At 38.6% G+C, this 17300-nt stretch overlaps 1 pseudogene; it reads right to left on the reverse strand.

The window, feature by feature from the left end:
- Nucleotides 1-10561: 10561 nt before the first annotated feature.
- Nucleotides 10562-11073, reverse strand: LOC132237992 (DNA replication complex GINS protein PSF2-like; annotated as a pseudogene).
- Between the last annotated feature and the right edge of the window lie 6227 nt (nt 11074-17300).

Here is a 17300-nt window from a genome sequence, read left to right on the forward strand (position 1 = left end):
AATAACATTACTGAGGCCAGTGAGGCTACATCAAAGTGAGAGTGGGAAAATAATAAGAGAATGACATTTGGATCAAGCATGAAGTCCTTACAAAAGACTGCTTTCAAGGTCAATCCATGCTGTCACAAATGGCAGTGTTTCATCTTTTCTTATGGTTGAGTAGTATTCCATTGCATACATGAACCACACTTCTTCAAAATAAGTCAGACAGAAAATGTTAAGAACCATATGATTTTGCTCATATGTGGGACATAAATCTGAAAGCAACAAATGAACAAACAAGAAAAAAACAAAACACCTCATAGTTATTAACAGAGGCATGGGGGGTGGGGTGGTAGTGGGTAGTAAAGGGGGTAAAATATATAGTGAGGGGAGATGATTTGACTTTGGGTGGTGGGCACACAGTGCAATATGAAGATCATCTATCATAGAAATGTACACTTGAAACCTATATAATCTTATTAACCAATGTCACCCCAGTAAATATGATAAAAATAAACATATATGAATATATATTTACAGTTAAAATAAATAAAAAATCAACTATAAGACAACCATTTAAAATAAAATGTTTAGAAATCATTATTTTAAAATGATAGAAGCATAATATGCTAATTAGATTGGACATCCTTCCAGACATCCTTCTGGATGACTTTCCAGATGAAGCCGGGGCTGCAAGGGAAGCCCGGGTCCCGGGTGCCCTGCCAGCGGCGGGAGGAAAGCTCGTGTCCCAGGTGCCAGAGGGAAGCTGGTGCCAGCAGGTGGGGGGAAGGAAGGCCTATTCTTGCACAAATTTTGTCCATTGAGCCTCTAGGTTTTTTTAAAAAATATATTTTATTGATTTTTTTTTTTACATAGAAGAAGGGAGAGGGATAGAGAGTTAGAAACATTGATGAGAGAGAATCATCAATCAGCTGTCTCCTGTACACCCGCAACTGGGGATGTGCCTGCAACTAAGGTGCATGCCCTTGACAGGAATCGAACCAGGGATCCTTGAGTCCGCAGGCTGACGCTCTATCCACTGAGCCAAACCGGTTAGAGATGGGCCTCTAGTTTTAAAAAAGACTCCTTTCAATGCAATTAAAGTAAATAGGAAGTCAAGAGACATTTCTCATTTTCAAGATTTGGTGATGGAACACAATACAATTATAAAAATCATGATTACCAAGCACTTGGCATGAAAATACCTATATTGAGGGACCTTGCATTTTTACAGCTGAATTTTTGTCAAGTTTAACTGAACAGTACAATACTTTTAATATATGCTAACCTGTGAGAGCAGTGAGGACTAGAATAAGACAGCAAAAAATGAATTTAATGTAGTATTTAGTTCCATTTAGTACTGGATGGCATTTCTTCATATTCTGTGGTCTCATTTTCAATAATACATAAATTTTTCTTAGTGGGTGAAGAACATCATTAAAGATGCTAAAAATGAAAAAAATGTGATTATTATTTGTATCGTAATGTTCTAAGTAATACTGATAGCTCACCCTCAAGTTAAAACCCCATATTATGTCCAAAAAATAATAACTTCATGCTATTTAAGGTATGCATTACGTCTGTTTGAGTTTTCTCCTTGAAACCATAGTATTTTTTTCCTGCTATTTTCAGTGACTCAAAATAACTTTTTTTTCTCATCCCTGATGTAACAACTTTCCCCTCAAAATAGCATTTTACAAGATGAAAAATGAAGATAATTCCTGCCCAAAGAAGTATGTGTAACTGTACATGATTGTGCCACTGTGTATAATAACAAGGTTGTACATAGTCTCAGTTTTCAAAATGTTATTGAACATGAAATTTAGAGTTTGAGATATATTGTTGACTACCAACTGATCTTTACAAATAAAATGATGTAGGAATCATCATTCAGGTGCAAACCCTTTTATTGACTTAAGCGGTCCTTTCTTGTCACCTCTGGCAATGAGCCATGAGTCTTAATCCCAAGGTACTTTTTGAAATCCCTGTGAGAGCTAAGAAATTTCCATACTCTAAATAAATATCCCCTTCCTTTTAGTGTGACGTGTTGGTGATGAACAAAACAGATACCTTCTTTCTGGGGCTTCCAAGCCTCCTGCACTTTTTCATACACTGCAACCTCCTACCCTCCAGCTATAAAGCCAGGCATCTGAGGGTACCCATTCATGGCAGTAAGTGCTCTTTCATACTTTGTTCCAGTGAAAGGATACATTACCTACCAAAAGAGAGAACATGGCAGAGATAGTTTTGACAGTGTCTCCTTTATTCCCCTACAATATATTTTTTAACTTTTTTCTTGGTTCATTCCTACATTTGTCTTGGAGTTGGGGTGGGGCCTGAGCAGTAAGGATTACCAGCAAATCTATAGAGCAAGTGGTATTTGTCACCAATTGGGAATCATTATTGGATGGAATTAGCTTCCTAATCGCATCGGTGGGGATAAGGGAACGATATTTGGCAGGGAGGGCAATGTTAGTAAGTAGTTCTCAAGTGACTGAGGCAAATGATTGCTTCCAATCAAAATCATCTGAACATCACTCAAACAGCATCTTGCAGAACAGTAGCTTGTGTTCCCCATACTGTTTTCATTATGCTTTCTCAAACTCAATTTATTTGTGTTTTCCTGTTCGTTACAAATATGAAACTCAGAATTTGTATCCTTCACAACTGTGATTGCATTTGTTTTGTTTAGGTTTATTTTCTTCACTTGTAAGTCTCCATTAGATTTTAAGCTCTTTAATGGAAGTTTCTAATTAATTTCAAAGAGGCCAGAGTGCAAGGCAATTGCATGGTTCTTCACACATGGCATTATTAACCCCAAAGAACTTACTGAAAATTTTACACTGTGCCATGTGTTTTGAACAATATAAAACTTTAGAGAACTATTATCTTTAAAAATCATATATACTCTATAAAGTTTACTGTGAGCTGACAGTGTTTATCTTCTGCATTTGCAGATATAAACAGAAAAACCTTTAAATACTAACAATTCCATTTGTCTTGATATTTCTTGGCAAGTAATCACAATCGTCTGTGGCGCCCTACCCATGACATGTAAATATTTGACAAGAAGCTAAAATATAGCATCTGAGCCTCATGCATTTAATGATCCCCAGAAAGCAGACTGAGAATAAAAAGTCAATGCAGAAAAAAGGCAATGGATAATGAGGTTCACCAACCAATATGGTGGCACTTTTTTAATGGCCTACTGAGTGTACTAATAAGAAAATTCCACATTTTAAAAAATATATATTTTAATTACTTTAGAGATGAAGGGAGAAGGAGAGAGAGAGAAACATCAATGATGAGAGGCAATCATTGTTTGGCTGCCTCCTGCACATACCTTACTGGGGATCAAGCCTGCAACCAGGGCATATATCTTGACCAAGAATAGAACCATGACCTCCTGGCTCAATCAATGACCACACTCACCAGGCATGGAAAATTCCATATTGATGGTACCTATTCATGATATTATTTACCATAAAGTTTTGAAAAGTACAAGTTTTATGTAGGCTACATAGCTAAAGGAAGCTGAGAGAAACAATCTTTCTGATCCCTGTTACTTTTCTTCTGTAAGACATGTCTGCATTTGGTTCTATAGCATTTTGAATATTGATAAAAGGACTTTTGTAGAATCAAAAGAGCTTGCACTGGAAAGAACTTAGAAAGCTTCTTAAAAGCATAAGTTGCAAACTAAGACCTCCCAAGTTAAATCTAAAACAAATGCATGTTGTTCAACTAACAGACTGCTATTTAAAAAGAAAAAATAAATTTGGAATTTGCACACACTTAAGCTGGATTTGGGCCCAATAATTTCCAAATCTCCACACCCATTTGCCATGCATCTCATTTGAATCACTTAGAAGCATTATCTGCATGACTTCATCATTCTATGAGGAAGGAAACGGAGACTTAGAGTCAATAGTTAGACTGCCCAAACCATATAGCTAGTTAGCAGGAGACCTGAGATTGTAACCTAAACTTCTGGTTCCCATCTCAGAGCTCCTACTGTGTCTAAAAGTTTTAATATGAAGCTCTAAGTGTTGTGTAAAATGGCATATAATTGAATTTCTTTCTAAAAATATTGAAGCTCTCAGAGAATGTAGTGTTGTGTAATGGTGGGGAAAATCCTTTCTCAGAGAATAGAGAACTAGAAGTTGCTGCGTGTACACAGGGGCACAGGTTGTCTCTCAAGCCAACAGGATTGGTAAGACATGACTATACCTTCCAGCAGTATCTCTGTTACTCCTAGAAATGCCAGTGACCTACACAGAGAGTAAACACTTCAAGTTCCATTCAACCCCTGGTTATCTGGAGAAATATGCAAGAGAAAGGCCAGTAATGTATAACTACATTTGCACATTTGATGGGAGGAGCTGGGAGGTGAACTGACCAGCACTCAAACAAAACTTAAGGAAACCAAAGGAATACACAGATCGTCCTGTTATGAACATGAGTGATAATATAGACTATGAAGTGACTATGGGACTTATTAAAAAAATACCCCAAAACAGGATTGGGGAAAACCAATAATTTCTTTGCGCCATTGGTTTGGTTTTGGTGCTTTACACTAACAAAGTCAAATGTAAGAAGGGTGCTTCCTTTAGCATAACACATAGGTCAACCAGAGAAATCCCTTACTTGTCATACTTCTTTGGTACAATGGAAGCAGCTTGCAGAAACAGAAGCACACAATGAAAATGGTCTGTTCATCTATTTCTATCTTGTAGTGTTAAAAATTCCTCCTCTGGATTGTACTCTCACTTGACTCCTTTGGCATCAAGAAGTGTTTAAGAGCATAAAATTAAACATGAAAGACAAGATGCTTATTAATCAGCTCTATGTGCCAGGCTAACAGGCATCTGCCAAGGCCACGTGTTCCTCTGCAGGTGATACATTACCAAGAGGGGTCAGCGCAGACACCAAAGAACCAGAACACTGGCATCCTTAGACCCTAAATACTTTAACAGTGAAAATGAGAATTTATATTTTGGGTGTTTTTTCCTCCCCCCGCCCCCCTTATCATCACCAATTCATGTTTATTTTTCTCCTTCCTAGAGTTTCTGCCACTGTTTGTTTAATGGTGTATATATTCTTTTATAATAAGTGTGTTGTCACTTTGCCTAATTATTATGTGTGATTAATCCTGTGTGCTCTGGAAAACTGTTAGGATTTTTAAAAATTTAACCAGAGGGAACATCTTTAAGTCTTTGTGCTGCATATAATGCAAGGTGACAAGAACTCCTGTGAATGGAGCAGAGTATGAAAAGTCTGTACTTAAAGGACTGTGTTAAAGTAGCTGAAAAGTAGCATCATTTTTCTCTCTGATGACCATTTCTGTAATAATAGGTAACATAGAAAAATTCCCTGTAGCAAGAATAATTTGGTGACCAGAGTAACAGGCATAGTGTATTTCACAACAGGATGAATTGCAAAACATGATATTGTTTCTGATAATAAAATATGGATGACAGTGTTATCAAAAGTATTTATGGGCCTTGCTGGGGTAGCTCAGTAGGTTAGAGTGTCATCCTGATACTCCAAGGTTTCAGGTTTGACCTCTGTTCAGGGAACCTACAAGAAGCAACCAATGAACGCCTAAATAAGTGGAACAATAAATTGATCTCTCTCTCTCTCTCTCTCTCTCCTTCCCTCTTTCTCTCTCCAATCGATTTTTAAAAAAGTATTTATGAAATCTCTTGGTTAAAAGACTAGAATATTAGATTAGAATATTAGATGATATATAAGTGCTAAGGAGAGAGAGAGAGAGAACTATTTTATATATATATAAACTTTATATATACACACACACACACACACACACACACAAGGAAAATAATAAATTCTTATTTTTATGAAAGCGGTTATCTCCCCTCAAATTTTCAGCTTCTGACTTGAGAAACTGCCTTTCTAGGTAGGCACTGGGAATTTCCAGATTTCTGTACAAAATTAAATGGACAAAGGAGCCAAGCAGATGGAGACAGAAACGTCAGCTTTGCTCCTGACCTAGGTAAAAGCATGCACCTTAGGAATCACATAGTCATTGGCTAGGCTGTAAAACTGAGACCGCACTCCCCAAGGACAGTCTTTATCTCCAGTTTACGGAATAACTAGGAACAAACAAGAATACGCATCTCAGATCCAAAGTGAGAGAGATAGGGAAGAGCGCAAGCTCCATGTGCCCATTTGTTACCTCAAGCAGATAAAACAGATATCGCTCTCTCTGCTTCCCCAGTACATCACAATTACTTCAGTTCTCTTTCAGAGTCACTTTTCTTTTTTTAAAAAAATATTTTTATTTATTTATTTATTTATTTTTACTTTTAATTTCTTTATTGATTAAGGTATTACATATGTGTTCTTATCTCCCCATTACTCACCCACTCATGCCTTCACCCCCCTGTTTTCAGAGAGGAAGGGAGAGGGAGAGAGAGTTAGAAACATCAATAATGAGAGAGAATCATTGATCAGCTGCCTCCTGCACATCTCCTACTAGGGATTGAGCCTGCAACCTGGGTACATGCCCTTTACCAGAATCGAACCTGGGACCTTTCAGTCTGTAGACTGACGCTCTATCCACTGAGCCCAACAGCTAGGGCTCAGAGTCACCTTTCAATCTCTGAGTTAGGACCTTTCTTTTTTAAAAAATATCTTTATTGATTAAGTTATTACATATGTGTCCTTATCCCCACATAACCCCCATCCCCCCCACTTATGCCCTCACCCCCCTGTTGTTTCTTCCTCGATCTTCTTTCCTGCACTCGAAGTCATAATTACACAGTGTCTTTATTCTTGTTGATAATTTATTGCATGACATCGCTTATGCTGGCATTTTTCACTATTTAAATGAAATCGTTTTGATTTAAATATTTCATTTTATAAATTTCCAAATTTTACTAATTACTCCAGCTATTTAGGATAGCATTTTAAAAATACTGTTTAAATTCTTCTTTAAAAGGTTTTATTATTCAACAGCAATAAGTGAATTTTAATTAATATTATCAGAACAGATATAGCATAAAAATTATAAAACTATACATATTGTTTATTAAGCATACACATAGGAGATGATATTGCAAATCACAACTTCATAATAGCTGAACAACTCTTGGGAATAAAATAGCAATTCCCTCATGTTAGATGCTAGTAGGTAAACAGAATGAACACTGATTCCACCAATATGTAAAGTTTTTAATGTTACAAATGAGTTCATTTCTTGCTTATTAACTTCTTTAAAATAGCTTGGATTGATGGCAATGCTACTTACAGGGTATTATTCATAGCTAAATGGTTTCTGCTTTGTGTTTAATAGTACTCAGAGTAGAGAAACCACTTTTTCAGAACTTCCCTTTCCAGAAACTCCAGGAAGAGGATATTTTAAAAGCAATTTTAGAAAGCTAAGGATATTCACTTTCATGTTTATTAAAAGTGAAGGAAGTTATGTTATATGCTCAAAATTGTCTTCAATCCTTCACCAGTAGCAATTCTAATAATTTATGCAGTATAATTATGGTTAGTTTATATTATTGTTTAGTGAAATAAATTGATTCTGAAACCATGACTTTCATATGAACAGTTCTTCTTTGGATGGGAAAAACTCAAAGTATACTACAAAATTTATATGGTGTCCTTTGACAAATTTGTCAGATGTATAATAACAGAATCATCATCTACCTCTTTAAAAAAGTTAACTTTTGGAACCTGTCTTTGAGATCTATTGAAAGCTCCAACTTCTCACTTTTGTTGCTCTTCTTTAACTTTTTCTACCATTGAAATAAACGTTGCATCATTCTTGCACAAGCAATAGAATTGCTAACATGACAAATATCAGGCCAATAAGCAAATACAGCTGTTTCGTTCACATGTAGTTCACAGTTGGAAGTAAACTGGTTTCTTACCTGACAAAAACATCACAGCATCTTTTCCTAGTGCAAACATTCTTTTTTTTTTTAATTAAATATTTATTGTTCAGATTATTACATTTGTTCCTTTTTTTTTCCCCCCATAACTCCCCTCCTCCCAGTTCCCGCCCCACCCTCCGCCCTCACTCCCCACCCACTGTCCTCATCCATAGGTGCACGATTTTTGTCCAGTCTCTTCCCACATCTCCCACACCCCTTTCCCCCCCAAGAATAGTCAGTCCATTCCCTTTCTATGTCCCTGATTCTATTATAATCAACAGTTCATTCTGTTCATCAGATTATTTATTCACTTGATTCTTAGATTCACTTGTTGATAGATGCATATTTGTTGTTCATAATTTGTATCTTTACCTTTTTCTTCCTCTTCCTCTTCTTAAAGGATACCTTTCAGCATTTCATATAATCCTGGTTTGGTGGTGATGAACTCCTTTAGCTTTTCCTTATCTGTGAAGCTCTTTATCTGACCTTCAATTCTGAATGATAGCTTTGCTGGATAAAGTAATCTTGGTTGTAGGTTCTTGGTATTCATCACTTTGAATATTTCTTGCCATTCCCTTCTGGCCTGCAAAGTTTCTGTTGAGAAATCAGCTGACAGTCGTATGGGTATTCCCTTGTAGGTAACTGAGTTTCTTTCTCTTGCTGCTTTTAAGATTCTCTCTTTGTCTTTTGCTCTTGGCATTTTAATGATGATGTGTCTTGGTGTGGTCCTCTTTGGATTCCTTTTGTTTGGGGTTCTCCGAGCTTCTTGGACCTGTAAGTCCATTTCTTTCACCAGGTGGGGGAAGTTTTCTGTCATTATTTCTTCAAATAGGTTTTCAATATCTTGCTCTCTCTCATCTTCTGGCACCCCTATAATTCTGATGTTGGTACGCTTGAAGCTGTCCCAGAGGCTCCTTACACTATCCTCACATTTTTGGATTCTTTTTTCATTTTGCTTTTCCGGTTGGATGTTTTTTGCTTCCTCGCATTTCAAATCATTGACTTGATTCTTGCGGTCCTCTGGTCTGCTGTCGGGCGTCTGTATAATATTCGTTATTTCAGTCTGTGTGTGCTTAATTTCTAGTTGGTTCCCCAATATAAGATCGAGGGTCTTATTAGTTTTCGTGTAGATCTCATTAAGTTTATCGGCAGCTTCTAAACAGTTCTTGAGAGACCTTAAAAGTGTGGTTCTGAACTCTATTTCTTCCATTGACAATTTTGTCCCGTTTCTTTGTCTCCGCATTTTGTTATGCTTCCTTGGTGCACCCCCTAGTGGTCTTTGTTCGCAGTCTTATAGATAAATCTTGATTGTTGTAGCTAATTCCAGGGAGGGTTTGACCTCCAGGCCAAGTGGCTATGAGGATCAGCTGTGTCAGCAGTGAGAGAACTTCTGTCCTCTAGGGAGGTGCTAATCTAGCCTTTGCCTGAGGCTATCCGGCAAATGCCTCTGTGCAGGGCTTGGGCGGGTCGGGTCGCACAGGATCAACAGGGTGGGCCGGAGAGAGCAGTTATGGCGGCTCTCAGTCCTGTCCCAAGGGGCTCTGCCTCTCTGAGTCCCAGCACCCGCTGCAAAGCTCGGAGAGAAAGCTGCACTCGCTCTGACCTAAGCCAGGCAGTCCCGCTTCTCCCGTTTGAGTCTGGGTCCCTAAAGACTCGCCCGGATCTGGTGCTCAGAGTCTGCGACTCCCTCCCGATTGAAAACAACAACCGCGCCCTCCGCCGCCAGCCCGCTCCACGCACTCCGCACCTCAGAATTTGACTTCAGCACTGCGCCTCCTCTGAGTGTCCGTATGCGTTTCTCTTTCCTCCTAGTTGTAGGACTTCCACTCAGCCAGCGTTCCTGTGGTTCTGGGTGATGTCCCTTCCGTTTTTTGGTTTCACTTTTGAAGTAGTTGTTCAAAGCAGCAAACTCCGGCGTTAACCTATGCCGCCATCTTGGTTCTCCTAGTGCAAACATTCTTGATCGACTCTTTATTATCAATACACCTTGTAGCTCAGCCTACAGTGTTACTTATAATTACTTTCTATTTTATTACTTGATGAAAAATAATATCAATTTTAACCCGTGAATTTTTACACGTTTATAATTTTACTACATCACTAAGCACTTCAGTTAATAGAAATGACTTCATTATTTTTAACGTAACATTTTCTTTTTTTCCTATTTAATCATGATTTAACCCATTGTCTAAGATAAATAACCAAGATAGGATTTTCAACAGTTTAGTCTCTGTGTGGGCAATTTCTAGATTCTAAGATTAGCTGAGAAGATCCTATCAATAAATACAAAAAAAAAAAAAAAGCCCTCTGGCCGCATCACCACTTGTATGTCTATCTTTTCAAAGCAACACCTAAGGTCACTGAACACTCACCCACACATAACAGTTCCGTGGGAGCCCTGAGACTCTGCGAGGGAGGATTGCTTATTTGCTGAAGCTTTTCTTCCCCTATAAAAGAACAGTTGGCTTCGTGTGACAGATGTGAAAATAAAGAATATCTCCAGGACTAAGTGCAACTTGATTCCAACAATGTTATGAATCCACTCCTTGCTTCATTACACATTTTTCTTACCTTCAAAAACGGTCCTAGAGATCCAGGCCTATGAGTACCTCTATCCTGAGCACTCACATACCACCCCCGTAAGCCTCCTGCCAGCAGACACAGGCCTCTGCAAATCAATCCTGAGCCTGGGCACTTTCAGAGCGTTGCGGGTTTGTGCGGAGTTTGTACATGTGATTGAGCGCTTGTGTGAGGAAAGCCCTGCTGGTGTGGATCTCCATCAAGGTCAAGTTACAGCCTCCTGCTGCCTCACAAAGCTGCCAGCAGACATCGGAGTTTGGCATGGGAGTGTCCCACACATCCTTGATCTGCTTTGGGGAGTTGTCTGAAGCATGATGTAATAAGTTTGGTCAGAAAGAGCTATGCATAGGGGTAAAAGTTTCTTCTATTCCTCCATGATCCTTAATCTTCCCCAACTTTTGCCCATCCATCCACTCCGCAGGAAGAAGCAAAAGACACTTCTGTTTTTGTTTTAGGTTAATCACCACTTGAGAGGCACTTGCACTTGGGAGCCAGGGCTAAAGGGCCCCTTACCTCCACCCCATCAGGTAGATATTTCCAGACTGAAGTTCGGGATAATGGTCACCAGCATCTTCTCCACTAGAAACTCCACCTCAGCCAAGTTCATGGCAGCACAACCGGCTGCCCAGAACTCTACGCAGCCTCTGGCGCCTCGGCGTCCTAACATAACATTTTCCATGAAGAAACTATTGTGCTGCTTCACATTATGATACAACTTCTTTAATTAAGGTAGCTATTCCAGAATTTTTCTTGCTATTGCAGCTGCACCATTAGAATATACCCCAAATTTAACTTCCAAAATTGCATTTGTCTGCAATGCAAGAAGTTATACATTTATACAGTGCAGAGGTATTTGTTAAAACTTAAGCAAAAAAATAAAAAGAAAAAAAAATAAACCTTCCATCCTAAAATCATCAAACTTAAATTATTCATATAGTAAAAGAAATGTCCTTTTTAACAATATCTGTGTATCCATCTACTCATATAAAAACCATGGGTGGTGTTCATTATGACCACAACCACCAAAGCAGAAGGAAGTCAGTCCTGCAGGGGTTGTCTTGGCAATGGCTGCACCCTTCCCAGAGCTGTTTCCCAGAGCTGTTTCCTGTAAGGGTGGGGTTTGAGGCAGAAACCCACCCTGGGCGTGTGGAGGCATTATCTTTATAAAGTGTGCCACGTCAGTACAACCATGGGTGAACCTGAGTGGGGCAGCTGAAAGGCTTAGAAAGGACAGACAAGAGAATGAAAGCCAGGTCTTGGTGGGACGGGACGCTGCTTCTCTGAAAGACAGTGACCATGCCCACAGCCATGCCTTTATTTTATAGCAGATGCTATGAGGCAAAGTAAGGGCGTGACCAAGATGTTTACAACATTCTCCTGGGTTTCAATCCTACTCAACTACATGCACCTGAACTCTATCAAGCCTACATCACTCAGGCACTTGGGGCCACATGTCTGGACCATAGGTTCAAGCTTACAACTACAGCTGTTGGCTATAATTGTGCTGGGAGGGCCCTGCCCTCCAAGCTGGGACTTGCACATGGCAATGAGAGGACTGTGCCCGCTCATCAGTCCTCATCAGGCCAAGGCTTGAACCTGTCCAAAACACTGTAGCAGCTCCCCACAATAAAGTTTTAATTCTGTGTTTTTTTTTGTTACTGATGTTTTGGCCCCACCCCATAACAAAGAAACAATTTCTGGAGGATGAGGCCCAGGAATCAGGATTTTAAAAAGATTCCCAGGTGATTCTAATGTGCAGCCAAGGTTGAGAACCACTGCTATAGAGAATATTAAAAATATATCTATTATATATATATTCTTTGTCCAAAAAATGAGCATGTTCAAAAATTAAATGAAGAAAATTTGGATATACTCGATGGAGATTGTCACACATATTTGAGTGATGATTCCATTGATTCCACAGATGATACTGAAAAGGAAAATTTTCCCATCGAATTTCTTAATAGTATTACTCCTTCGGGAATGCCATGTCATAAATTAAAATTAAAAGTGGGTACAATCATCATGTACCTTGGTTGTGGGCACATCCCCAGTGGGGAGTGTGCAGGAGGCAGCTGATCGATGTTTTTCTCTCATTGATGTTTCTAACTATCTATCCCTCTCCCTTTCTCTCTGTAAAAAATCAATAAAATATATTTTTTTTAAAAAAAGGGAATTAATTAGCAGAGATATTTTAATATTGCTATTTTCCTTTTCTCTATAATAGAAGTCTGAGAGATGAAAGGAAATTAGTAAAATGTATATGAATATATAAATTTATTAATATATACACAGTAACAAAAGGATATAACAACAACAGAGGCATGATATAAAAACGACAAAAACATGATATGAAAACAACAAAAACATGATATGAAAACAACAGTGCTGCAAACAATGACTGATAAAGTGATTAAACTTATTCTAATATCTCCCTGTACACCACATTAAGAGTGAAAAAACTTTCAGAGTGCTTGACTAATTTCCCTTGTGATGAAGTACTTAGAACTTTAACTGTAACCTCACATGCTATTCAAACTCGAGAGAAAGCAACATATAACTGACCATGTGCAAAGATGGGTTCAGGTAGGAATATGCCTACTTTGTCTAGAGTTTGTCCTTGTGATTTATTAATAGTCATCACAAATGCTGGCATCATGGCAAACCGTCGTCAAATCAATTTAAATGGGAGGCCAGTGTGAGATGGGCACAAATTAATTCTTGGAATCAGAATAGCCTCTCCCTCTGCAGATCCTGTTAATACTTCAGCTTTGATAATGTTAGGTCGTAATCTTTTGATAATAAATCTAGTACCATTACAAAGACCCTAGTTACTATTGAGATTTCTTAATAGCATGATGATTGCACCCACTTTCAATTTTAATTTATGACATGCATTCCGGAAGGAGTAATACTATTAAGAAATTCGATGGGAAAATTTTCCTTTTCAGTATCATCTGTGGAATCAATGGAATCATCACTCAAATATGTGTGACAATCTCCATCGAGTATATCCAAATTTTCTTCATTTAATTTTTGAACATGCTCATTTTTTGGACAAAGAATATATATATAATAGATATATTTTTAATATTCTCTATAGCAGTGGTTCTCAACCTTGGCTGCACATTAGAATCACCTGGGAATCTTTTTAAAATCCTGATTCCTGGGCCTCATCCTCCAGAAATTGTTTCTTTGTTATGGGGTGGGGCCAAAACATCAGTAACAACAAAAAAACACACAGAATTAAAACTTTATTGTGGGGAGCCACTACAGTGTTTTGGACAGGTTCAAGCCTTGGACTGATGAGGACTGATGAGCGGGCACAGTCCTCTCATTGCCATGTGCAAGTCCCAGCTTGGAGGGCAGGGCCCTCCCAGCACAATTATAGCCAACAGCTGTAGTTGTAAGCTTGAACCTATGGTCCAGACATGTGGCCCCAAGTGCCTGAGTGATGTAGGCTTGATAGAGTTCAGGTGCATGTAGTTGAGTAGGATTGAAACCCAGGAGAATGTTGTAAACATCTTGGTCACGCCCTTACTTTGCCTCGTAGCATTTGCTATAAAATAAAGGCATGGCTGTGGTCATGGTCGCTATCTCTCAGAGAAGCACCAAGACCCGGCTTTCATTCTCTTGTCTGTCCTTTCTAAGCCTTTCAGCTGCCCCCACTCAGGTTCACCCATGGTTGTACTGACATGGCACACTTTATAAAGATAATGCCTCCACACTCCCAGGGTGGGTTCCTGCCTCAAACCCCACCCTTATAAGAAACAGCTCTGGGAAACAGCTCTGGGAAGGGTGCAGCCGTTGCCAAGACAATCCCTGCAGGACTGACTTCCTTCTGCTTGATCGCGGTGGTTGTGGTCGTAATGAACACCACCCATGGTTTTTATATAAGTAGATAATATTTTGAGGGAAACATAAATTTCATATGGTTGGGATTATTAATTTTTAGCTACTTAGTGCTTTGTTTTCTTAAAATAAACTTTTCCTATCCAAAGTAAGAGGATGTTTTTCTATATTATCCTAAAAAATGGTAATATTTTTGCATTTCACACTTTGGCCTATTACCACCTTAAGATGATTTCTGTGAGTTATGAGTTCACTTTCAATTTTTTCCATATGCTGCCTCCCTCTGTATGGTTACACTTTTGTTATCTGTCAAGTATCTACATATACAAGGATATGATTCTGGGCTCTCTTCCATTGCTCTATTTTCCTACACCTGTGTCACTATGAAAATTACTATAGATTCAAAATTATTCTTGATATCTCACAACTAATATCTCCCTAAGGATTTGCCCATTTACCTAAACTTAATTTCATAAAATTGTGTCCATAATATCCTGGACATCGTGCAGATTTTATTGAGAGACTGTGGACACTGTTCAAGTCCTATGAAGAGGGTTGATGTTTTTGTTTTAGAAGAATATTAACCTGGTTACACTCAAACCTAAGACTTTACTTTGCCTCTGGAGCAGACAGCATATCAGATCTGTGTTTCCATTGCTGTCTTTCAAGTCTAGTCCATACTGATCTTCATCTACCCCACGAATGCATATTTCAAAGATGCACCAGACACATGGACAGGATTCGGATGCAGAAGTTTTTATTTATTTGTTTCCTTTTAGATCATGCTCTCTCTTTCTTCTGAAACTTCATCCTGGCTGTCACAGATATTTTCCTGCATTTATAGCCAGAGCCACAAAAGTCACAAATGGACTAAGTTTTGTCACTGGAACTGCCCTCATTATCAAGCCCAGCCAAATAGAAAACTTACCAGGTAACTTCCTTCACATTATGGGCACCCTTAAAATCTACCTGCTTTTCTTTATTTTTAGTTCTCAATATTTTACCTAGATAGTGCAGTTGTCATCTATGAGATGATGGCTTATTAGTAAATCAGGTTTTCATATAGGAATTGGAAGCCCTCCTTGCTGTTTCTTAAAGATTCCAGTTTCTCATATTCTCTTAGATTTTCACTATCTTATCTTTTTTATATGTATTTTTTAAAATGGGGTGGGGTGGTTTTGTTTGTTTGTTTTTTTTGTTTGTTTAATTCTTTTTTCTTTGTTGGAAGGTTGTGGGCCCAAGCAAGTTAATTTATGTTCCCTAATGGTGGTCCTCAGGTGATTTCCAGAGCAGTTTGCAGCCAATGTAGATTCCCTAGATTAGGTAACAATCTTTTGCCTCCAAATGATATGCACTAGGCAGATATAAAACTTATGGAACCCTAGGGGTTACATATTGTTTTTGGCATATACAGTAAAATGCACCAAGAGTAATCTGAAAACCCAGTTATTTAAAATGGGTGTTATATTATAGAATGCTTAATGCAATTATTAGGATGATCTTGTGCAAGTTGAGAGCACCATTGAATGTGGATCAGGTTCAAATCCACTGGTGTCTCAACTGAAATGTGGTGCCACCTGGTGGTACTTGTCAGGTTCAATTTAAATATTAATAGAGGAGACTTGGTCCTATGGTTTATTGGAACTTATTGGAAAATGTTAGTAATTCCATGAGGCTTGCAGTTAATTTCTTATATTTCTATGTCTAATCAAGAGGATTTAGGTAGGAGAACACTGGACACCCCTCTCCTCCCATCTGTTTCTGAGGCCGGGTTACCTGCTGCTCCTTGCCTGAATTGGCCAGCCCCTCCAACTACCCCTTTACCTCCCTCCCAGAAGCTAAAAACTTGAGCTTCCTTAGTTTGAGAGCTGGTGCTGGGCTGAGAAGAGGTTATCATCAATCTTGTTCTCCATATACAAATATATATGTACATTATTTTAGTAGAGTTAATTACCTTGGGTTTTCATTTTCTATTTCCAAATCCAAACTTCGAAACTTCATGCTAATGATAAATATACTAGGAATGATACTATAATTGTGATGCTTCCTCAAGCAACTAATTATTTTTATTGTATTTTATTATTTTTTATTGTTGTTAATCTTCACCTGAGGATGTTTTTTTCCTCCCCACTGATTGTCTTGTAAGGGTTGTTTGTTTGTTTTTTAAAGAGAGTGGAAGGGAGGAAAGGATAATGGAGGGGGGGAGAGAGAGAGAGAGAGAGAGAGAGAGAGAGAGAGAGAGAGAGACATCAATTGGTTGTCTCCTACACTTGCCTGGACTGGGGTTGGGGATCAAACCTGCAACCCTGTAACCCAGGTACATGCCCTTGACCAGGAATGGAACCTGAGAGCCTTAGGAGCACTGGCTAATGCATTAACCACTGAGTAAAATGGCCAGGGCAAAGAATTATTTTTTAAAAATACACAGTTGACTCATCTAAAGTTTGCTTTTTCAAGAGTTACTGAGCATTTCTCCTATTTATTAAGTCTCCAAATATAAAACCAGTTAACTCGGAATCTTAAGTATAAGCTTCCACTTACTTTATTGGTGTTTAGATAGAGAGGAAGGCAGAGAGGGAGAAAGAGAAACATTGATGTGAGAGAGAAACAGCCATACATATCCCAATCGCATGGGAGGGCACTCCAACCAACTGAGCACACAGCCAGCACTGCCTTCTCTTGGAGAGCTACTCACATCCCATTCCTCCTTCTATCTCAGCCACATAGAAGATTCAGAGATTATCTAGTTTCCTGCCTCCAGTGACATTTTCTCTTCTTGATTTCTCTTATTGTCCATTCTCCCCAATTTTTATTTTCAAATAGGAACAGAAGAGTATCACACATTTATTTAGAAGCCAGTGAGAAAAATTGGGGCCTCTGCAATTTTAAACACCTGTGTTTATCTTGCTCTTCTTATTATCACAGATTAAGACTACTCCACCCTCCTCTCCTGTGCTTCCTTACTCTCATCTTCCCTTCCTT

Source organism: Myotis daubentonii, chromosome 7 (assembly GCF_963259705.1).
Source record: "Myotis daubentonii chromosome 7, mMyoDau2.1, whole genome shotgun sequence".
Classification (NCBI taxonomy): Eukaryota; Metazoa; Chordata; class Mammalia; order Chiroptera; family Vespertilionidae; genus Myotis; species Myotis daubentonii.